The sequence below is a fragment of the Mchenga conophoros genome, linkage group LG3, assembly GCF_057382185.1.
Source record: "Mchenga conophoros isolate Kocher_MC1m ecotype Shallow Benthic linkage group LG3, M_conophoros_male_GT1.1, whole genome shotgun sequence".
Classification (NCBI taxonomy): domain Eukaryota; kingdom Metazoa; phylum Chordata; class Actinopteri; order Cichliformes; family Cichlidae; genus Mchenga; species Mchenga conophoros.
The window spans coordinates 85,480,378-85,503,318 of NC_140528.1; the positions used below are offsets into that span (position 1 = coordinate 85,480,378).

Consider the following 22,941-nt stretch of genomic DNA (forward strand, 5'->3'; position numbering starts at 1 on the left):
CACCACACCAGTGCCTGTGGCTTCTGGCTGAGGCGACTTACACCACACCAGGGCCTGTGGCTGCTGGCTGAGGCCACTTACACCACACCAAGGCCTGTGGCTCTTGCTCAGGCCACTCACATCACACCAGGCCCTGCGCTTCTGGCCGAGGCCATCTTCACCAAACCAGGCCCTGTGCTCCTTGCTGTGGCCATGTACAACACACCAGGCCCTGTGCTGGTTCCTGAGGCCATCTTCAACAATCCAGGGCCTGTGCTGTTGGATAAATGCCAAACTGAGCCTTTGGGTTAGGGTATTATGCAAACATGCAGGTATGGTTATAGCATTGTCTTCGTAACTTCAGGTACTTGCCACCTAATCACTTGAATCCATAAATTGAGACATTGTGCTGGAGCCAGCAGCTTACGGCCATACCACCCTGAGCACGCCCGACCTCGTCTGATCTCGGAAGCTAAGCAGGGCTGGGCTTGGTTAGTACTTGGATGGGAGACTGCCTGGGAATACCTGGTGCTGTAAGCCTTTCATTTTCATGTCATTGAACCGCTTTTGATCCAGAGAAGGGGTGTATTAAAAGACCAAAAGCAGCTGCCCATTAATGAGGGCACATTAACGACACTGCTTTTGGCTGTTTTCCAATGTCTTGTGCTGCTAGCTGATGCCACTTACACCACACCAGGGCCTGTGGCTGCTGGCTGAGGCCACTTACACCACACCAGGGCCTGTGGCTGCTGGCTGAGGCCACCTACACCACACCAGGGCCTTAGTTGCTATTGAGGCCAATTACACCACACAAGGGCCTGTGGCTGCTGGCTGAGGCCACCTACACCACACCAGGGCCTGTGGCTGCTGGCTGAGGCCACTTACAACACACCAGGGCCTGTGGCTCTTGCTCAGGCCACTCATATCACACCAGGCCCTGTGCTTCTGGCCGAGGCCATCTTCACCAAACCAGGCCCTGTGCTGCTTGCTGTGGCCATGTACAACACATCAGGCCCTGTGCTGGTTCCTGAGGCCATCTTCAACAATCCAGGGCCTGTGCTGTTGGATAAATGCCAAACTGAGCCTTTGGGTTAGGGTATTATGCAAACATGCAGGTATGGTTATAGGATTGTCTTCGTAACTTCAGGTACTTGCCACCTAATCACTTGAATCCATAAATTGAGACATTGTGCTGGAGCCAGCAGCTTACGGCCATACCACCCTGAGCACGCCCGACCTCGTCTGATCTCGGAAGCTAAGCAGGGCTGGGCTTGGTTAGTACTTGGATGGGAGACTGCCTGGGAATACCTGGTGCTGTAAGCCTTTGATTTTCATGTCATTGAACCGCTTTTGATCCAGAGAAGGGGTGTATTAAAAGACCAAAAGCAGCTGCCCATTAATGAGGGCACATTAACGACATTGCTTTTGGCTGTTTTCCAATGTCTTGTGCTGCTAGCTGATGACACCTACACCACACCACGGCCTTATTTGCTGGCTGAGGCCACATACACAAAACCAGGGCCTTAGTTGCTATTGAGGCCAATTACACCACACCAGAGCCTGTGGCTCTTGCTCAGGCCACTTACACCACACCAGGGCCTGTGGCACTGGCTGAGGCCACTTACACCACACAAGGGCTTGTGGCTGCTGGCTGAGGCCACCTACACCACACCAGGGCCTGTGGCTGCTGGCTGAGGCCACCTACACCACACCAGGGCCTGTGGCTCTTGCTCAGGCCACTTACACCACACCAGGGCCTGTGGCTCTTGCTCTGGCCACTTACACCACACCAGGGCCTGTGGCTCTTGCTCAGGCCACTCATATCACACCAGGCCCTGTGCTTCTGGCCGAGGCCATCTTCACCAAACCAGGCCCTGTGCTGCTTGCTGTGGCCATGTACAACACACCAGGCCCTGTGCTGTTTCCTGAGGCCATCTTCAACAATCCAGGGCCTGTGCTGTTGGATAAATGCCAAACTGAGCCTTTGGGTTAGGGTATTATGCAAACATGCAGGTATGGTTATAGGATTGTCTTCGTAACTTCAGGTACTTGCCACCTAATCACTTGAATCCATAAATTGAGACATTGTGCTGGGCCCAGCAGCTTACGGCCATACCACCCTGAGCACGCCCGACCTCATCTGATCTCGGAAGCTAAGCAGGGCTGGGCTTGGTTAGTACTTGGATGGGAGACTGCCTGGGAATACCTGGTGCTGTAAGCCTTTCTTTTTCATATCATTGAACCGCTTTTGATCCAGAGAAGGGGTGTATTAAAAGACCAGAAGCAGCTCCCCATTAATGAGGGCACATTAACGACACTGCTTTTGGCTGTTTTCCAATGTTTTGTGCTGCTAGCTGATGCCACCTACACCACACCAGGGCCTGAGTGACCGGCTGGGGCCACTTACACCACATCAGGGCCTGTGGCTCTGGCTGAGGCCACTTACACCACACCAGGGCCTGTGGCTGCTGGCTGAGGCCAGTTACACCACACCAGAGCCTGTGGCTGCTGGCTGAAGCCACTTACACCACACCAGGGCCTTAGTTGCTATTGAGGCCACTTACACCACACCAGGCCCTGTGGCTGCTGGCTGAGGCCACCTACACCACACCAGGGCCTGTGGCTGCTGGCTGAGGCCACTTACACCACACCAGGGCCTGTGGCTGCTGGCTGAAGCCACTTACACCACACCAGGGCCTTAGTTGCTATTGAGGCCAATTACACCACACCAGAGCCTGTGGCTCTTGCTCAGGCCACTTACACCACACCAGGGCCTGTGGCACTGGCTGAGGCCACTTACACCACACCAGGGCCTGTGGCTGCTGGCTGAGGCCACTTACACCACACAAGGGCTTGTGGCTGCTGGCTGAGGCCACCTACACCACACCAGGGCCTGTGGCTGCTGGCTGAGGCCACCTACACCACACCAGGGCCTGTGGCTCTTGCTCAGGCCACTTACACCACACCAGGGCCTGTGGCTCTTGCTCTGGCCACTTACACCACACCAGGGCCTGTGGCTCTTGCTCAGGCCACTCATATCACACCAGGCCCTGTGCTTCTGGCCGAGGCCATCTTCACCAAACCAGGCCCTGTGCTGCTTGCTGTGGCCATGTACAACACACCAGGCCCTGTGCTGTTTCCTGAGGCCATCTTCAACAATCCAGGGCCTGTGCTGTTGGATAAATGCCAAACTGAGCCTTTGGGTTAGGGTATTATGCAAACATGCAGGTATGGTTATAGGATTGTCTTCGTAACTTCAGGTACTTGCCACCTAATCACTTGAATCCATAAATTGAGACATTGTGCTGGGCCCAGCAGCTTACGGCCATACCACCCTGAGCACGCCCGACCTCGTCTGATCTCGGAAGCTAAGCAGGGCTGGGCTTGGTTAGTACTTGGATGGGAGACTCCCTGGGAATACCTGGTGCTGTAAGCCTTTAATTTTCATGTCATTGAACCGCTTTTGATCCAGAGAAGGGGTGTATTAAAAGACCAGAAGCAGCTCCCCATTAATGAGGGCACATTAACGACACTGCTTTTGGCTGTTTTCCAATGTTTTGTGCTGCTAGCTGATGCCACCTACACCACACCAGGGCCTGAGTGACCGGCTGGGGCCACTTACACCACATCAGGGCCTGTGGCTCTGGCTGAGGCCACTTACACCACACCAGGGCCTGTGGCTGCTGGCTGAGGCCAGTTACACCACACCAGAGCCTGTGGCTGCTGGCTGAAGCCACTTACACCACACCAGGGCCTTAGTTGCTATTGAGGCCACTTACACCACACCAGGGCCTGTGGCTGCTGGCTGAGGCCACTTACACCACACCAGGGCCTGTGGCTGCTGGCTGAAGCCACTTACACCACACCAGGGCCTTAGTTGCTATTGAGGCCACTTACACCACACCAGGGCCTGTGGCTGCTGGCTGAGGCCACCTACACCACACCAGGGCCCTTTTGCTGCTGGCTGAGGCCACTTACAACACACCAGTGCATGTGGCTTCTGGCTGAGGCCACTTACACCACACCAGGGCCTGTGGCTCTGGCTTAGGCCACTTACACCACACCAGGGCCTGTGGCTCTGGCTTAGGCCACTTACACCACACCAGGGCCTGTGGCACTGGCTGAGGCCACTTAGACCACACCAGGGCCTGTGGCTGCTGGCTGAGGCCACTCACACCACACCAGGGCCTGTGGCTGCTAGCTGAGGCCACTTACACCAAACCAGGGCCTGTGGCTGCTTGCTGAGGCCATCTTCACCAAACCAGGCCCTGTGCTGCTTGCTGTGGCCATGTAAAACACACCAGGTCCTGTGCTGGTTCTTGAGGCCATCTTCAACAATCCAGGGCCTGTGCTGTTGGATAAATGCCAAACTGAGCCTTTTGGTTAGGGTATTATGCAAACATGAAGGTATGGTTATAGGATTGTCTTCGTAACTTCAGGTACTTGCCACCTAATCACTTGAATCCATAAATTGAGACATTGTGCTGGGGCCAGCAGCTTACGGCCATACCACCCTGAGCACGCCTGACCTCGTCTGATCTCGGAAGCTAAGCAGGGCTGGGCTTGGTTAGTACTTGGATGGGAGACTGCCTGGGAATACCTGGTGCTGTAAGCCTTTGATTTTCATGTCATTGAACCGCTTTTGATCCAGAGAAGGGGTGTATTAAAAGACCAGAAGCAGCTCCCCATTAATGAGGGCACATTAACGACATTGCTTTTGGCTGTTTTCCAATGTCTTGTGCTGCTAGCTGATGCCACCTACACCACACCAGGGCCTGAGTGACCGGCTGGGGCCACTTACACCACATCAGGGCCTGTTGCTCTGGCTGAGGCCACTTACACCACACCAGGGCCTGTGGCTGCTGGCTGAGGCCACCTACACCACACCAGGGCCTTAGTTGCTATTGAGGCCAATTACACCACACCAGGGTATGTGGCTCTTGCTCAGGCCACTTAGACCACACCAGGGCCTTAGTTGCTATTGAGGCCAATTACACCACACCAGGGCCTGTGGCTGCTGGCTGAGGCCACTTACACCACACCAGGGCCTGTGGCTGCTGGCTGAGGCCACTTACACCACACCAGGGCCTGTGGCTGCTGGCTGAGGCCACTTACACCACACCAGGGCCTGTGGCTGCTGGCTGAAGCCACTTACACCACACCAGGGCCTTAGTTGCTATTGAGGCCACTTACACCACACCAGGGCCTGTGGCTGCTGGCTGAGGCCACCTACACCACACCAGGGCCCTTTTGCTGCTGGCTGAGGCCACTTACACCACACCAGTGCATGTGGCTTCTGGCTGAGGCCAATTACACCACACCAGGGCCTGTGGCTGCTGGCTGAGGCCACTTACACCACACCAGGGCCTGTGGCTCTTGCTCAGGCCACTCACATCACACCAGGCCCTGCGCTTCTGGCCGAGGCCATCTTCACCAAACCAGGCCCTGTGGTTCTTGCTCAGGCCACTTACACCACACCAGGGCCTTATTTGCTATTGAGGCCACTTACACCACACCAGGGCCTGTGGCACTTGCTCAGGCCACTTATACCACACCAGGGCCTGTGGCTGCTGGCTGAGGCCACTTACACCACACCAGGGCCTGTGGCTCTTGCTCAGGCCACTTACACCACACCAGGGCCTGTGGCACTGGCTGAGGCCACTTAGACCACACCAGGGCCTGTGGCTGCTGGCTGAGGCCACTCACACCACACCAGGGCCTGTGGCTGATAGCTGAGGCCACTTACACCAAACCAGGGCCTGAGTGACCGGCTGGGGCCACTTACACCACACCAGGGCCTGTGGCTCTTGCTCAGGCCACTCACATCACACCAGGCCCTGCTCTTCTGGCCGAGGCCATCTTCACCAAACCAGGCCCTGTGCTGCTAGCTGTGGCCATGTACAACACACCAGGCCCTGTGCTGGTTCCTGAGGCCATCTTCAACAATCCAGGGCCTGTGCTGTTGGATAAATGCCAAACTGAGCCTTTGGGTTAGGGTATTATGCAAACATGCAGGTATGGTTATAGGATTGTCTTCGTAACTTCAGGTACTTGCCACCTAATCACTTGAATCCATAAATTGAGTCATTGTGCTGGGGCCAGCAGCTTACGGCCATACCACCCTGAGCACGCCCGACCTCGTCTGATCTCGGAAGCTAAGCAGGGCTGGGCTTGGTTAGTACTTGGATGGGAGACTGCCTGGGAATACCTGGTGCTGTAAGCCTTTCATTTTCATGTCATTGAACCGCTTTTGATCCAGAGAAGGGGTGTATTAAAAGACCAAAAGCCCATTAATGAGGGCACATTAACGACATTGCTTTTGGCTCTTTTCCAATGTCTTGTGCTGCTAGCTGATGCCACCTACACCACACCAGGGCCTGAGTGACCGGCTGGGGCCACTTACACCACATCAGGGCCTGTGGCTCTGGCTGAGGCCACCTACACCACACCAGGGCCTTAGTTGCTATTGAGGCCAATTACACCACACCAGGGTCTGTGGCTCTTGCTCAGGCCACTTACACCACACCAGGGCCTGTGGCTCTTGCTCAGGCCACTTACACCACACCAGAGCCTGTGGCTGCTGGCTGAAGCCACTTACACCACACCAGGGCCTTAGTTGCTATTGAGGCCACTTACACCACACCAGGGCCTGTGGCTGCTGGCTGAGGCCACCTACACCACACCAGGGCCTGTGGCTGCTGGCTGAGGCCACTTACACCACACCAGGGCCTGTGGCTGCTGGCTGAAGCCACTTACACCACACCAGGGCCTTAGTTGCTATTGAGGCCACTTACACCACACCAGGGCCTGTGGCTGCTGGCTGAGGCCACCTACACCACACCAGGGCCCTTTTGCTGCTGGCTGAGGCCACTTACACCACACCAGTGCATGTGGCTTCTGGCTGAGGCCAATTACCCCACACCAGGGCCTGTGGCTGCTGGCTGAGGCCACTTACACCACACCAGGGCCTGTGGCTCTTGCTCAGGCCACTCACATCACACCAGGCCCTGCGCTTCTGGCCGAGGCCATCTTCACCAAACCAGGCCCTGTGGTTCTTGCTCAGGCCACTTACACCACACCAGGGCCTGTGGCACTGGCTGAGGCCACTTACACCACACCAGGGCCTTAGTTGCTATTGAGGCCAATTACACCACACCATGGTCTGTGGCTCTTGCTCAGGCCACTTACACCACACCAGGGCCTGTGGCACTGGCTGAGGCCACTTACACCACACCAGGGCCTGTGGCTGCTGGCTGAGGCCACTTACACCACACCAGTGCCTTATTTGCTATTGAGGCCACTTACACCACACCAGGGCCTGTGGCTCTTGCTCAGGCCACTTACACCACACCAGGGCCTGTGGCTCTTGCTCAGGCCACTCACATCACACCAGGCCCTGCGCTTCTGGCCGAGGCCATCTTCACCAAACCAGGCCCTGTGCTGCTAGCTGTGGCCATGTACAACACACCAGGCCCTGTGCTGGTTCCTGAGGCCATCTTCAACAATCCAGGGCCTGTGCTGTTGGATAAATGCTAAACTGAGCCTTTGGGTTAGGGTATTATGCAAACATGAAGGTAGGGTTATAGGATTGTCTTCGTAACTTCAGGTACTTGCCACCTAATCACCTGAATCCATAAATTGAGACATTGTGCTGGGGCCAGCAGCTTACGGCCATACCACCCTGAGCACGCCCGACCTCGTCTGATTTCGGAAGCTGAGCACGGCTGGGCTTGGTTAGTACTTGGATGGGAGACTGCCTGGGAATACCTGGTGCTGTAAGCCTTTCATTTTCATGTCATTGAACCGCTTTTGATCCAGAGAAGGGGTGTATTAAAAGACCAAAAGCAGCTGCCCATTAATGAGGGCACATTAACGACACTGCTTTTGGCTGTTTTCCAATGTCTTGTGCTGCTAGCTGATGCCACCTACACCACACCAGGGCCTGAGTGACCGGCTGGGGCCACTTACACCACATCAGGGACTGTGGCTCTGGCTGAGGCCACTTACACCACACCAGAGCCTGTGGCTGCTGGCTGAAGCCACTTACACCACACCAGGGCCTTAGTTGCTATTGAGGCCACTTACACCACACCAGGGCCTGTGGCTGCTGGCTGAGGCCACCTACACCACACCAGGGCCTGTGGCTGCTGGCTGAGGCCACTTACACCACACCAGGGCCTGTGGCTGCTGGCTGAAGCCACTTACACCACACCAGGGCCTTAGTTGCTATTGAGGCCACTTACACCACACCAGGGCCTGTGGCTGCTGGCTGAGGCCACCTACACCACACCAGGGCCCTTTTGCTGCTGGCTGAGGCCACTTACACCACACCAGTGCATGTGGCTTCTGGCTGAGGCCACTTACACCACACCAGGGCCTGTGGCTGCTGGCTGAGGCCACTTACACCACACCAGGGCCTGTAGCTCTTGCTCAGGCCACTCACATCACACCAGGCCCTGCGCTTCTGGCCGAGGCCATCTTCACCAAACCAGGCCATGTGGTTCTTGCTCAGGCCACTTACACCACACCAGGGCCTTATTTGCTATTGAGGCCACTTACACCACACCAGGGCCTGTGGCTCTGGCTTAGGCCACTTACACCACACCAGGGCCTGTGGCACTTGCTCAGGCCACTTACACCACACCAGGGCCTGTGGCTGCTGGCTGAGGCCACTTACACCACACCAGGGCCTGTGGCTCTTGCTCAGGCCACTTACACCACACCAGGGCCTGTGGCACTGGCTGAGGCCACTTAGACCACACCAGGGCCTGTGGCTGCTGGCTGAGGCCACTCACACCACACCAGGGCCTGTGGCTGCTAGCTGAGGCCACTTACACCAAACCAGGGCCTGTGGCTGCTTGCTGAGGCCATCTTCACCAAACCAGGCCCTGTGCTGCTTGCTGTGGCCATGTAAAACACACCAGGTCCTGTGCTGGTTCTTGAGGCCATCTTCAACAATCCAGGGCCTGTGCTGTTGGATAAATGCCAAACTGAGCCTTTTGGTTAGGGTATTATGCAAACATGCAGGTATGGTTATAGGATTGTCTTCGTAACTTCAGGTACTTGCCACCTAATCACTTGAATCCATAAATTGAGACATTGTGCTGGGGCCAGCAGCTTACGGCCATACCACCCTGAGCACACCCGACCTCGTCTGATCTCGGAAGCTAAGCAGGGCTGGCCTTGGTTAGTACTTGGATGGGAGACTTCCTGGGAATACCTGGTGCTGTAAGCCTTTGATTTTCATGTCATTGAACCGCTTTTGATCCAGAGAAGGGGTGTATTAAAAGACCAGAAGCAGCTCCCCATTAATGAGGGCACATTAACGACATTGCTTTTGGCTGTTTTCCAATGTCTTGTGCTGCTAGCTGATGCAACCTACACCACACCAGGGCCTGAGTGACCGGCTGGGGCCACTTACACCACATCAGGGCCTGTTGCTCTGGCTGAGGCCACTTACACCACACCAGGGCCTGTGGCTGCTGGCTGAGGCCACCTACACCACACCAGGGCCTTAGTTGCTATTGAGGCCAATTACACCACACCAGGGTATGTGGCTCTTGCTCAGGCCACTTACACCACACCAGGGCCTTAGTTGCTATTGAGGCCAATTACACCACACCAGGGCCTGTGGCACTGGCTGAGGCCACTTACACCACACCAGGGCCTGTGGCTGCTGGCTGAGGCCACTTACACCACACCAGGGCCTGTGGCTGCTGGCTGAGGCCACTTACACCACACCAGGGCCTTAGTTGCTATTGAGGCCAATTACACCACACCATGGTCTGTGGCTCTTGCTCAGGCCACTTACACCACACCAGGGCCTGTGGCTCTTGCTCAGGCCACTTACACCACACCAGGGCCTGTGGCTGCTGGCTGAGGCCACCTACACCACACCAGGGCATTAGTTGCTATTGAGGCCAATTACACCACACCAGGGTCTGTGGCTCTTGCTCAGGCCACTTACACCACACCAGGGCCTGTGGCTCTTGCTCAGGCCACTTACACCACACCAGGGCCTGTGGCACTGGCTGAGGCCACTTACACCACACCAGGGCCTGTGGCTGCTGGCTGAGGCCACTTACACCACACCAGGGCCTGTGGCTGCTGGCTGAGGCCACTTACACCACACCAGCGCCTGTGGCTGCTGGCTGAGGCCACCTACACCACACCAGGGCCTGTGGCTGCTGGCTGAGGCGACTTATACCACACCAGGGCCCTTTTGCTGCTGGCTGAGGCCACTTACACCACACCAGTGCCTGTGGCTTCTGTCTGAGGCGACTTACACCACACCAGGGCCTGTGGCTGCTGGCTGAGGCCAATTACACCACACCAGGGTCTGTGGCTCTTGCTCAGGCCACTTACACCACACCAGGGCCTGTGGCACTGGCTGAGGCCACTTACACCACACCAGGGCCTGTGGCTGCTGGCTGAGGCCACTTACACCACACCAGGGCCTGTGGCTGCTGGCTGAGGCCACTTACACCACACCAGGGCCTGTGGCTGCTGGCTGAGGCCACCTACACCACACCAGGGCCTGTGGCTGCTGGTTGAGGCGACTTACACCACACCAGGGCCCTTTTGCTGCTGGCTGAGGCCACTTACACCACACCAGTGCCTGTGGCTTCTGGCTGAGGCGACTTACACCACACCAGGGCCTGTGGCTGCTGGCTGAGGCCACTTACACCACACCAAGGCCTGTGGCTCTTGCTCAGGCCACTCACATCACACCAGGCCCTGCGCTTCTGGCCGAGGCCATCTTCACCAAACCAGGCCCTGTGCTCCTTGCTGTGGCCATGTACAACACACCAGGCCCTGTTCTGGTTCCTGAGGCCATCTTCAACAATCCAGGGCCTGTGCTGTTGGATAAATGCCAAACTGAGCCTTTGGGTTAGGGTATTATGCAAACATGCAGGTATGGTTATAGGATTGTCTTCGTAACTTCAGGTACTTGCCACCTAATCACTTGAATCCATAAATTGAGACATTGTGCTGGGGCCAGCAGCTTACGGCCATACCACCCTGAGCAGGCCCGACCTCGTCTGATCTCGGAAGCTAAGCAGGCTGGGCTTGGTTAGTACTTGGATGGGAGACTGCCTGGGAATACCTGGTGCTGTAAGCCTTTGATTTTCATGTCATTGAACCGCTTTTGATCCAGAGAAGGGGTGTATTAAAAGACCAAAAGCAGCTGCCCATTAATGAGGGCACATTAACGACACTGCTTTTGGCTGTTTTCCAATGTCTTGTGCTGCTAGCTGATGCCACCTACACCACACCAGGGCCTGAGTGACCGGCTGGGGCCACTTACACCACATCAGGGCCTGTGGCTCTGGCTGAGGCCACTTACACCACACCAGGGCCTGTGGCTGCTGGCTGAGGCCAGTTACACCACACCAGAGCCTGTGGCTGCTGGCTGAAGCCACTTACACCACACCAGGGCCTTAGTTGCTATTGAGGCCACTTACACCACACCAGGGCCTGTGGCTGCTGGCTGAGGCCACCTACACCACACCAGGGCCTGTGGCTACTGGCTGAGGCCACTTACACCACACCAGGGCCTGTGGCTGCTGGCTGAAGCCACTTACACCACACCAGGGCCTTAGTTGCTATTGAGGGCACTTACACCACACCAGGGCCTGTGGCTGCTGGCTGAGGCCACCTACACCACACCAGGGCCCTTTTGCTGCTGGCTGAGGCCACTTACACCACACCAGTGCCTGTGGCTTCTGGCTGAGGCCACTTACACCACACCAGGGCCTGTGGCTGCTGGCTGAGGCCACTTACACCACACCAGGGCCTGTGGCTCTTGCTCAGGCCACTCACATCACACCAGGCCCTGCGCTTCTGGCCGAGGCCATCTTCACCAAACCAGGCCCTGTGGTTCTTGCTCAGGCCACTTACACCACACCAGGGCCTTATTTGCTATTGAGGCCACTTACACCACACCAGGGCCTGTGGCACTTGCTCAGGCCACTTACACCACACCAGGGCCTGTGGCACTTGCTCAGGCCACTTACACCACACCAGGGCCTGTGGCTGCTGGCTGAGGCCACTTACACCACACCAGGGCCTGTGGCTCTTGCTCACGCCACTTACACCACACCAGGGCCTGTGGCACTGGCTGAGGCCACTTAGACCACACCAGGGCCTGTGGCTGCTGGCTGAGGCCACTCACACCACACCAGGGCCTGTGGCTGCTAGCTGAGGCCACTTACACCAAACCAGGGCCTGTGGCTGCTTGCTGAGGCCATCTTCACCAAACCAGGCCCTGTGCTGCTTGCTGTGGCCATGTAAAACACACCAGGTCCTGTGCTGGTGCTTGACGCCATCTTCAACAATCCAGGGCCTGTGCTGTTGGATAAATGCCAAACTGAGCCTTTTGGTTAGGGTATTATGCAAACATGCAGGTATGGTTATAGGATTGTCTTCGTAACTTCAGGTACTTGCCACCTAATCACTTGAATCCATAAATTGAGACATTGTGCTGGGGCCAGCAGCTTACGGCCATACCACCCTGAGCACCCCTGACCTCGTCTGATCTCGGAAGCTAAGCAGGGCTGGGCTTGGTTAGTACTTGGATGGGAGGCTGCCTGGGAATACCTGGTGCTGTAAGCCTTTGATTTTCATGTCATTGAACCGCTTTTGATCCAGAGAAGGGGTGTATTAAAAGACCAAAAGCAGCTGCCCATTAATGAGGGCACATTAACGACATTGCTTTTGGCTGTTTTCCAATGTCTTGTGCTGCTAGCTGATGACACCTACACCACACCAGGGCCTGAGTGACCGGCTGGGGCCACTTACACCACATCAGGGCCTGTGGCTCTGGCTGAGGCCACTTACACCACACCAGGGCCTGTGGCTGCTGGCTGAGGCCACTTACACCACACCAGGGCCTTAGTTGCTATTGAGGCCAATTACACCACACCATGGTCTGTGGCTCTTGCTCAGGCCACTTACACCACACCAGGGCCTGTGGCACTGGCTGAGGCCACTTACACCACACCAGGGCCTGTGGCTGCTGGCTGAGGCCACTTACACCACACAAGGGCTTGTGGCTGCTGGCTGAGGCCACCTACACCACACCAGGGCCTGTGGCTGCTGGCTGAGGCCACCTACACCACACCAGGGCCTGTGGCTCTTGCTCAGGCCACTTACACCACACCAGGGCCTGTGGCTCTTGCTCAGGCCACTTACACCACACCAGGGCCTGTGGCTCTTGCTCAGGCCACTCATATCACACCAGGCCCTGTGCTTCTGGCTGAGGCCACTTAGACCACACCAGGGCCTGTGGCTGCTGGCTGAGGCCACTTACACCACACCAGGGCCTGTGGCTGCTGGCTGAGGCCATCTACACCACACCAGGGCCTGTGGCTGCTGGCTGAGGCGACTTACACCACACCAGGGCCCTTTTGCTGCTGGCTGAGGCCACTTACACCACACCAGTGCCTGTGGCTTCTGGCTGAGGCGACTTACACCACACCAGGGCCTGTGGCTGCTGGCTGAGGCCACTTACACCACACCAGGGCCTGTGGCTCTTGCTCAGGCCACTCACATCACACCAGGCCCTGCGCTTCTGGCCGAGGCCATCTTCACCAAACCAGGCCCTGTGGCTCTTGCTCAGGCCACTTACACCACACCAGGGCCTGTGGCTCTGGCTTAGGCCACTTACACCACACCAGGGCCTGTGGCACTTGCTCAGGCCACTTACACCACACCAGGGCCTGTGGCTGCTGGCTGAGGCCACTTACACCACACCAGGGCCTGTGGCTCTTACTCAGGCCACTTACACCAGGGCCTGTGGCTGCTGGCTGAGGCCACCTACACCACACCAGGGCCTGTGGCTGCTGGCTGAGGCCACTTACACCACACCAGTGCCTGTGGCTTCTGGCTGAGGCGACTTACACCACACCAGGGCCTGTGGCTGCTGGCTGAGGCCACTTACACCACACCAAGGCCTGTGGCTCTTGCTCAGGCCACTCACATCACACCAGGCCCTGCGCTTCTGGCCGAGGCCATCTTCACCAAACCAGGCCCTGTGCTCCTTGCTGTGGCCATGTACAACACACCAGGCCCTGTGCTGGTTCCTGAGGCCATCTTCAACAATCCAGGGCCTGTGCTGTTGGATAAATGCCAAACTGAGCCTTTGGGTTAGGGTATTATGCAAACATGCAGGTATGGTTATAGCATTGTCTTCGTAACTTCAGGTACTTGCCACCTAATCACTTGAATCCATAAATTGAGACATTGTGCTGGGGCCAGCAGCTTACGGCCATACCACCCTGAGCACGCCCGACCTCGTCTGATCTCGGAAGCTAAGCAGGGCTGGGCTTGGTTAGTACTTGGATGGGAGACTGCCTGGGAATACCTGGTGCTGTAAGCCTTTAATTTTCATGTCATTGAACCGCTTTTGATCCAGAGAAGGGGTGTATTAAAAGACCAGACAGCAGCTCCCCATTAATGAGGGCACATTAAAGACATTGCTTTTGGCTGTTTTCCAATGTCTTGTGCTGCTAGCTGATGCCACCTACACCACACCAGGGCCTTAGTTGCTATTGAGGCCAATTACACCACACCAGGGTCTTTGGCTCTTGCTCAGGCCACTTACACCACACCAGGGCCTGTGGCACTGGCTGAGGCCACTTACACCACACCAGGGCCTGTGGCTGCTGGCTGAGGCCACCTACACCAAACCAGGGGATTAGTTGCTATTGAGGCCAATTACACCACACCAGGGTCTGTGGCTCTTGCTCAGGCCACTTACACCACACCAGGGCCTGTGGCTCTTGCTCAGGCCACTTACACCACACCAGGGCCTGTGGCACTGGCTGAGGCCACTTACACCACACCAGGGCCTGTGGCTGCTGGCTGAGGCCACTTACACCACACCAGGGCCTGTGGCTGCTGGCTGAGGCCACTTACACCACACCAGGGCCTGTGGCTGGTGGCTGAGGCTACCTACACCACACCAGGGCCTGTGGCTGCTGGCTGAGGCGACTTATACCACACCAGGGCCCTTTTGCTGCTGGCTGAGGCCACTTACACCACACCAGTGCCTGTGGCTTCTGTCTGAGGCGACTTACACCACACCAGGGCCTGTGGCTGCTGGCTGAGGCCAATTACACCACACCAGGGTCTGTGGCTCTTGCTCAGGCCACTTACACCACACCAGGGCCTGTGGCACTGGCTGAGGCCACTTACACCACACCAGGGCCTGTGGCTGCTGGCTGAGGCCACTTACACCACACCAGGGCCTGTGGCTGCTGGCTGAGGCCACCTACACCACACCAGGGCCTTAGTTGCTATTGAGGCCAATTACACCACACCAGGGTCTGTGGCTCTTGCTCAGGCCACTTTACACCACACCAGGGCCTGTGGCACTGGCTGAGGCCACTTACACCACACCAGGGCCTGTGGCTGCTGGCTGAGGCCACCTACACCACACCAGGGCCTTAGTTGCTATTGAGGCCAATTACACCACACAAGGGCCTGTGGCTGCTGGCTGAGGCCACCTACACCACACCAGGGCCTGTGGCTGCTGGCTGAGGCCACTTACAACACACCAGGGCCTGTGGCTCTTGCTCAGGCCACTCATATCACACCAGGCCCTGTGCTTCTGGCCGAGGCCATCTTCACCAAACCAGGCCCTGTGCTGCTTGCTGTGGCCATGTACAACACACCAGGCCCTGTGCTGGTTCCTGACGCCATCTTCAACAATCCAGGGCCTGTGCTGTTGGATAAATGCCAAACTGAGCCTTTGGGTTAGGGTATTATGCAAACATGCAGGTATGGTTATAGGATTGTCTTCGTAACTTCAGGTACTTGCCACCTAATCACTTGAATCCATAAATTGAGACATTGTGCTGGGGCCAGCAGCTTATGGCCATACCACCCTGAGCACGCCCGACCTCGTCTGATCTCGGAAGCTAAGCAGGGCTGGGCTTGGTTAGTACTTGGATGGGAGACTGCCTGGGAATACCTGGTGCTGTAAGCCTTTCATTTTCATGTCATTGAACCGCTTTTGATCCAGAGAAGGGGTGTATTAAAAGACCAAAAGCAGCTGCCCATTAATGAGGGCACATTAACGACATTGCTTTTGGCTGTTTTCCAATGTCTTGTGCTGCTAGCTGATGCCACCTACACCACACCACGGCCTTATTTGCTGGCTGAGGCCACATACACCAAACCAGGGCCTTAGTTGCTATTGAGGCCAATTACACCACACCAGGGCCTGTGGCTCTTGCTCAGGCCACTTACACCACACCAGGGCCTGTGGCTCTTGCTCAGGCCACTTACACCACACCAGGGCCTGTGGCTCTTGCTCAGGCCACTTACACCACACCAGGGCCTGTGGCTCTTGCTCAGGCCACTTACACCACACCAGGGCCTGTGGCTCTTTCTCAGGCCACTCATATCACACCAGGCCCTGTGCTTCTGGCTGAGGCAACTTAGACCACACCAGGGCCTGTGGCTGCTGGCTGAGGCCACTTACCACCCACACCAGGGCCTGTGGCTGCTGGCTGAGGCCATCTACACCACACCAGGGCTTGTGGCTGCTGGCTGAGGCGACTTACACCACACCAGGGCCCTTTTGCTGCTGGCTGAGGCCACTTACACCACACCAGTGCCTGTGGCTTCTGGCTGAGGCGACTTACACCACACCAGGGCCTGTGGCTGCTGGCTGAGGCCACTTACACCACACCAGGGCCTGTGGCTGCTGGCTTAGGCCACCTACACCACACCAGGGCCTTAGTTGCTATTGAGGCCAATTACACCACACCATGGTCTGTGGCTCTTGCTCAGGCCACTTACACCACACCAGGGCCTGTGGCACTGGCTGAGGCCACTTACACCACACCAGGGCCTGTGGCTGCTGGCTGAGGCCACTTACACCACACAAGGGCTTGTGGCTGCTGGCTGAGGCCACCTACACCACACCAGGGCCTGTGGCTCTTGCTCAGGCCACTTACACCACACCAGGGCCTGTGGCTCTTGCTCAGGCCACTTACACCACACCAGGGCCTGTGGCTCTTGCTCAGGCCACTCATATCACACCAGGCCCTGTGCTTCTGGCTGAGGCCACTTAGACCACACCAGGGCCTGTGGCTGCTGGCTGAGGCCACCTACACCACACCAGGGCCTGTGGCTGCTGGCTGAGGCCATCTACACCACACCAGGGCCTGTGCTGCTTGCTGTGGCCATGTACAACACATCAGGCCCTGTGCTGGTTCCTGAGGCCATCTTCAACAATCCAGGGCCTGTGCTGTTGGATAAATGCCAAACTGAGCCTTTGGGTTAGGGTATTATGCAAACATGCAGGTATGGTTATAGGATTATCTTCGTAACTTCAGGTACTTGCCACCTAATCACTTGAATCCATAAATTGAGACATTGTGCTGGAGCCAGCAGCTTACGGCCATACCACCCTGAGCACCCCCGACCTCGTCTGATCTCGGAAGCTAAGCAGGGCTGGGCTTGGTTAGTACTTGGATGGGAGACTGCCTGGGAAAACCTGGTGCTGTAAGCCTTTCATTTTCATGTCATTGAACCGCTTTTGATCCAGAGAAGGGGTGTATTAAAAGACCAAAAGCAGCTGCCCATTAATGAGGGTACATTAACGACATTGCTTTTGGCTGTTTTCCAATGTCTTGTGCTGCTAGCTGATGCCACCTACACCAAACCAGGGCCTTAGTTGCTATTGAGGCCAATTACACCACACCAGGGTATGTGGCTCTTGCTCAGGCCACTTACACCACACCAGGGCCTGTGGCACTGGCTGAGGCCACTTACACCACACCAGGGCCTGTGGCTGCTGGCTGAGGCCACTTACACCACACCAGGGCCTTATTTGCTATTGAGGCCACTTACACCACACCAGGGCCTGTGGCTGCTGGCTGAGGCCACTTACACCACACAAGGGCTTGTGGCTGCTGGCTGAGGCCACCTACACCACACCAGGGCCTGTGGCTGCTGGCTGAGGCCACCTACACCACACCAGGGCCTGTGGCTCTTGCTCAGGCCACTTACACCACACCAGGGCCTGTGGCTCTTGCTCAGGCCACTTACACCACACCAGGGCCTGTGGCTCTTGCTCAGGCCACTCATATCACACCAGGCCCTGTGCTTCTGGCTGAGGCCACTTAGACCACACCAGGGCCTGTGGCTGCTGGCTGAGGCCACTTACACCACACCAGGGCCTGTGGCTGCTGGCTGAGGCCATCTACACCACACCAGGGCCTGTGGCTGCTGGCTGAGGCGACTTACACCACACCAGGGCCCTTTTGCTGCTGGCTGAGGCCACTTACACCACACCAGTGCCTGTGGCTTCTGGCTGAGGCGACTTACACCACACCAGGGCCTGTGGCTGCTGGCTGAGGCCACTTACACCACACCAGGGCCTGTGGCTCTTGCTCAGGCCACTCACATCACACCAGGCCCTGCGCTTCTGGCCGAGGCCATCTTCACCAAACCAGGCCCTGTGGCTCTTGCTCAGGCCACTTACACCACACCAGGGCCTGTGGCTCTGGCTTAGGCCACTTACACCACACCAGGGCCTGTGGCACTTGCTCAGGCCACTTACACCACACCAGGGCCTGTGGCTGCTGGCTGAGGCCACTTACACCACACCAGGGCCTGTGGCTCTTACTCAGGCCACTTACACCACACCAGGGCCTTAGTTGCTATTGAGGCCAATTACACCACACCAGGGCCTGTGGCTCTTGCTCAGGCCACTCACATCACACCAGGCCCTGCGCTTCTGGCCGAGGCAATCTTCACCAAACCAGGCCCTGTGCTGCTAGCTGTGGCCATGTACAACACACCAGGCCCTGTGCTGGTTCCTGAGGCCATCTTCAACAATCCAGGGCCTGTGCTGTTGGATAAATGCTAAACTGAGCCTTTGGGTTAGGGTATTATGCAAACATGAAGGTAGGGTTATAGGATTGTCTTCGTAACTTCAGGTACTTGCCACCTAATCACCTGAATCCATAAATTGAGACATTGTGCTGGGCCCAGCAGCTTACGGCCATACCACCCTGAGCACGCCCGACCTCGTCTGATCTCGGAAGCTGAGCAGGGCTGGGCTTGGTTAGTACTTGGATGGGAGACTGCCTGGGAATACCTGGTGCTGTAAGCCTTCATTTTAATGTCATTGAACCGCTTTTGATCCAGAGAAGGGGTGTATTAAAAGACCAAAAGCAGCTGCCCATTAATGAGGGCACATTAACGACATTGCTTTGGCTGTTTTCCAATGTCTTGTGCTGCTAGCTGATGCCACCTACACCACACCAGGGCCTGAGTGACCGGCTGGGGCCACTTACACCACATCAGGGCCTGTGGCTCTGGCTGAGGCCACTTACACCACACCAGGGCCTGTGGCTGCTGGCTGAGGCCACTTACACCACACCAGGGCATTAGTTGCTATTGAGGCCAATTACACCACACCAGGGTATGTGGCTCTTGCTCAGGCCACTTACACCACACCAGGGCCTGTGGCTGCTGGCTGAGGCCACCTACACCACACCAGGGCCCTTTTGCTGCTGGCTGAGGCCACTTACACCACACCAGTGCCTGTGGCTTCTGGCTGAGGCCACTTACACCACACCAGGGCCTGTGGCTGCTGGCTGAGGCCACTTACACCACACCAGGGCCTGTGGCTCTTGCTCAGGCCACTCACATCACACCAGGCCCTGCGCTTCTGGCCGAGGCCATCTTCACCAAACCAGGCCCTGTGGTTCTTGCTCAGGCCACTTACACCACACCAGGGCCTTATTTGCTATTGAGGCCACTTACACCACACCAGGGCCTGTGGCTCTGGCTTAGGCCACTTACACCACACCAGGGCCTGTGGCACTTGCTCAGGCCACTTACACCACACCAGGGCCTGTGGCTGCTGGCTGAGGCCACTTACACCACACCAGGGCCTGTGGCTCTTGCTCAGGCCACTTACACCACACCAGGGCCTGTGGCACTGGTTGAGGCCACTTAGACCACACCAGGGCCTGTGGCTGCTGGCTGAGGCCACTCACACCACACCAGGGCCTGTGGCTGCTAGCTGAGGCCACTTACACCACACCAGGGCCTGAGTGACCGGCTGGGGCCACTTACACCACACCAGGGCATTAGTTGCTATTGAGGCCAATTACACCACACCAGGGTCTGTGGCTCTTGCTCAGGCCACTTACACCACACCAGGGCCTGTGGCTCTTGCTCAGGCCACTTACACCACACCAGGGCCTGTGGCTGCTGGCTGAGGCCACCTACACCACACCAGGGCATTAGTTGCTATTGAGGCCAATTACACCACACCAGGGTCTGTGGCTCTTGCTCAGGCCACTTACACCACACCAGGGCCTGTGGCTCTTGCTCAGGCCACTTACACCACACCAGGGCCTGTGGCACTGGCTGAGGCCACTTACACCACACCAGGGCCTGTGGCTGCTGGCTGAGGCCACTTACACCACACCAGGGCCTGTGGCTGCTGGCTGAGGCTACTTACACCACACCAGGGCCTGTGGCTGGTGGCTGAGGCCACCTACACCACACCAGGGCCTGTGGCTGCTGGCTGAGGCGACTTATACCACACCAGGGCCCTTTTGCTGCTGGCTGAGGCCACTTACACCACACCAGTGCCTGTGGCTTCTGTCTGAGGCGACTTACACCACACCAGGGCCTGTGGCTGCTGGCTGAGGCCAATTATACCACACCAGGGTCTGTGGCTCTTGCTCAGGCCACTTACACCACACCAGGGCCTGTGGCACTGGCTGAGGCCACTTACACCACACCAGGGCCTGTGGCTGCTGGCTGAGGCCACTTACACCACACCAGGGCCTGTGGCTGCTGGCTGAGGCCACTTACACCACACCAGGGCCTGTGGCTGCTGGCTGAGGCCACCTACACCACACCAGGGCCTGTGGCTGCTGGCTGAGGCGACTTACACCACACCAGGGCCCTTTGCTGCTGGCTGAGGCCACTTACACCACACCAGTGCCTGTGGCTTCTGGCTGAGGCGACTTACACCACACCAGGGCCTGTGGCTGCTGGCTGAGGCCACTTACACCACACCAGGGCCTGTGGCTCTTGCTCAGGCCACTCACATCACACCAGGCCCTGCGCTTCTGGCCGAGGCCATCTTCACCAAACCAGGCCCTGTGGTTCTTGCTCAGGCCACTTACACCACAGCAGGGCCTTATTTGCTGTTGAGGCCACTTACACCACACCAGGGCCTGTGGCTCTGGCTTAGGCCACTTACACCACACCAGGGCCTGTGGCACTGGCTGAGGCCACTTAGACCACACCAGGGCCTGTGGCTGCTGGCTGAGGCCACTCACACCACACCAGGGCCTGTGGCTGCTAGCTGAGGCCACTTACACCAAACCAGGGCCTGTGGCTGCTTGCTGAGGCCATCTTCACCAAACCAGGCCCTGTGCTGCTTGCTGTGGCCATGTAAAACACACCAGGTCCTGTGCTGGTTCCTGAGGCCATCTTCAACAATCCAGGGCCTGTGCTGTTGGATAAATGCCAAACTGAGCCTTTTGGTTAGGGTATTATGCAAACATGCAGGTATGGTTATAGGATTGTCTTCGTAACTTCAGGTACTTGCCACCTAATCACTTGAATCCATAAATTGAGACATTGTGCTGGGGCCAGCAGCTTACGGCCATACCACCCTGAGCACGCCCGACCTCGTCTGATCTCGGAAGCTAAGCAGGGCTGACCTTGGTTAGTACTTGGATGGGAGACTGCCTGGGAATACCTGGTGCTGTAAGCCTTTGATTTTCATGTCATTGAACCGCTTTTGATCCAGAGAAGGGGTGTATTAAAAGACCAGAAGCAGCTCCCCATTAATGAGGGCACATTAACGACATTGCTTTTGGCTGTTTTCCAATGTCTTGTGCTGCTAGCTGATGCCACCTACACCACACCAGGGCCTGAGTGACCGGCTGGGGCCACTTACACCACATCAGGGCCTGTTGCTCTGGCTGAGGCCACTTACACCACACCAGGGCCTGTGGCTGCTGGCTGAGGCCACCTACACCACACCAGGGCCTTAGTTGCTATTGAGGCCAATTACACCACACCAGGGTATGTGGCTCTTGCTCAGGCCACTTACACCACACCAGGGCCTTAGTTGCTATTGAGGCCAATTACACCACACCAGGGCCTGTGGCTCTTGCTCAGGCCACTCACATCACACCAGGCCCTGCGCTTCTGGCCGAGGCCATCTTCACCAAACCAGGCCCTGTGCTGCTAGCTGTGGCCATGTACAACACACCAGGCCCTGTGCTGGTTCCTGAGGCCATCTTCAACAATCCAGGGCCTGTGCTGTTGGATAAATGCTAAACTGAGCCTTTGGGTTAGGGTATTATGCAAACATGAAGGTAGGGTTATAGTATTGTCTTCGTAACTTCAGGTACTTGCCACCTAATCACCTGAATCCATAAATTGAGACATTGTGCTGGGCCCAGCAGCTTACGGCCATACCACCCTGAGCACGCCCGACCTCGTCTGATCTCGGAAGCTGAGCAGGGCTGGGCTTGGTTAGTACTTGGATGGGAAACTGCCTGGGAATACCTGGTGCTGTAAGCCTTTCATTTTAATGTCATTGAACCGCTTTTGATCCAGAGAAGGGGTGTATTAAAAGACCAAAAGCAGCTGCCCATTAATGAGGGCACATTAACGACATTGCTTTTGGCTGTTTTCCAATGTCTTGTGCTGCTAGCTGATGCCACCTACACCACACCAGGGCCTGAGTGACCGGCTGGGGCCACTTACACCACATCAGGGCCTGTGGCTCTGGCTGAGGCCACTTACACCACACCAGGGCCTGTGGCTGCTGGCTGAGGCCACTTACACCACACCAGGGCATTAGTTGCTATTGAGGCCAATTACACCACACCAGGGTATGTGGCTCTTGCTCAGGCCACTTACACCACACCAGGGCCTGTGGCTGCTGGCTGAGGCCAC

At 57.0% G+C, this 22,941-nt stretch overlaps 10 non-coding genes and 6 pseudogenes across 10 annotated transcripts; all 16 read left to right on the top strand.

The window, feature by feature from the left end:
* The first annotated feature begins 400 nt into the window (after positions 1–400).
* LOC146581381 (5S ribosomal RNA) lies at positions 401–519 on the top strand. Its single transcript, XR_014891892.1, has one exon. It is a non-coding gene; the product is annotated as a 5S ribosomal RNA (ribosomal RNA).
* A 664-nt stretch (positions 520–1,183) lies between these two features.
* LOC146581382 (5S ribosomal RNA) lies at positions 1,184–1,302 on the top strand. Its single transcript, XR_014891893.1, has one exon. It is a non-coding gene; the product is annotated as a 5S ribosomal RNA (ribosomal RNA).
* Positions 1,303–2,081: 779 nt separating this feature from the next.
* Positions 2,082–2,200, top strand: LOC146581383 (5S ribosomal RNA). Its single transcript, XR_014891867.1, has one exon. It is a non-coding gene; the product is annotated as a 5S ribosomal RNA (ribosomal RNA).
* A 1,096-nt stretch (positions 2,201–3,296) lies between these two features.
* On the top strand, positions 3,297–3,415 carry LOC146581384 (5S ribosomal RNA). The gene has a single exon (XR_014892022.1). It is a non-coding gene; the product is annotated as a 5S ribosomal RNA (ribosomal RNA).
* Positions 3,416–4,475: 1,060 nt separating this feature from the next.
* LOC146581385 (5S ribosomal RNA) lies at positions 4,476–4,594 on the top strand. Its single transcript, XR_014891998.1, has one exon. It is a non-coding gene; the product is annotated as a 5S ribosomal RNA (ribosomal RNA).
* Positions 4,595–6,083: 1,489 nt separating this feature from the next.
* Positions 6,084–6,202, top strand: LOC146581386 (5S ribosomal RNA). Its single transcript, XR_014891894.1, has one exon. It is a non-coding gene; the product is annotated as a 5S ribosomal RNA (ribosomal RNA).
* A 1,440-nt stretch (positions 6,203–7,642) lies between these two features.
* LOC146581387 (5S ribosomal RNA) lies at positions 7,643–7,761 on the top strand (annotated as a pseudogene).
* Positions 7,762–9,095: 1,334 nt separating this feature from the next.
* Positions 9,096–9,214, top strand: LOC146581388 (5S ribosomal RNA). Its single transcript, XR_014891957.1, has one exon. It is a non-coding gene; the product is annotated as a 5S ribosomal RNA (ribosomal RNA).
* A 1,769-nt stretch (positions 9,215–10,983) lies between these two features.
* On the top strand, positions 10,984–11,101 carry LOC146581389 (5S ribosomal RNA; annotated as a pseudogene).
* A 1,374-nt stretch (positions 11,102–12,475) lies between these two features.
* On the top strand, positions 12,476–12,594 carry LOC146581390 (5S ribosomal RNA; annotated as a pseudogene).
* A 1,646-nt stretch (positions 12,595–14,240) lies between these two features.
* LOC146581391 (5S ribosomal RNA) lies at positions 14,241–14,359 on the top strand. Its single transcript, XR_014891895.1, has one exon. It is a non-coding gene; the product is annotated as a 5S ribosomal RNA (ribosomal RNA).
* Positions 14,360–15,851: 1,492 nt separating this feature from the next.
* On the top strand, positions 15,852–15,970 carry LOC146581392 (5S ribosomal RNA). Its single transcript, XR_014891937.1, has one exon. It is a non-coding gene; the product is annotated as a 5S ribosomal RNA (ribosomal RNA).
* A 1,414-nt stretch (positions 15,971–17,384) lies between these two features.
* Positions 17,385–17,503, top strand: LOC146581393 (5S ribosomal RNA). Its single transcript, XR_014891938.1, has one exon. It is a non-coding gene; the product is annotated as a 5S ribosomal RNA (ribosomal RNA).
* A 1,489-nt stretch (positions 17,504–18,992) lies between these two features.
* LOC146581394 (5S ribosomal RNA) lies at positions 18,993–19,111 on the top strand (annotated as a pseudogene).
* A 2,515-nt stretch (positions 19,112–21,626) lies between these two features.
* On the top strand, positions 21,627–21,745 carry LOC146581395 (5S ribosomal RNA; annotated as a pseudogene).
* A 699-nt stretch (positions 21,746–22,444) lies between these two features.
* On the top strand, positions 22,445–22,563 carry LOC146581396 (5S ribosomal RNA; annotated as a pseudogene).
* The last annotated feature ends 378 nt before the right edge of the window (positions 22,564–22,941 follow it).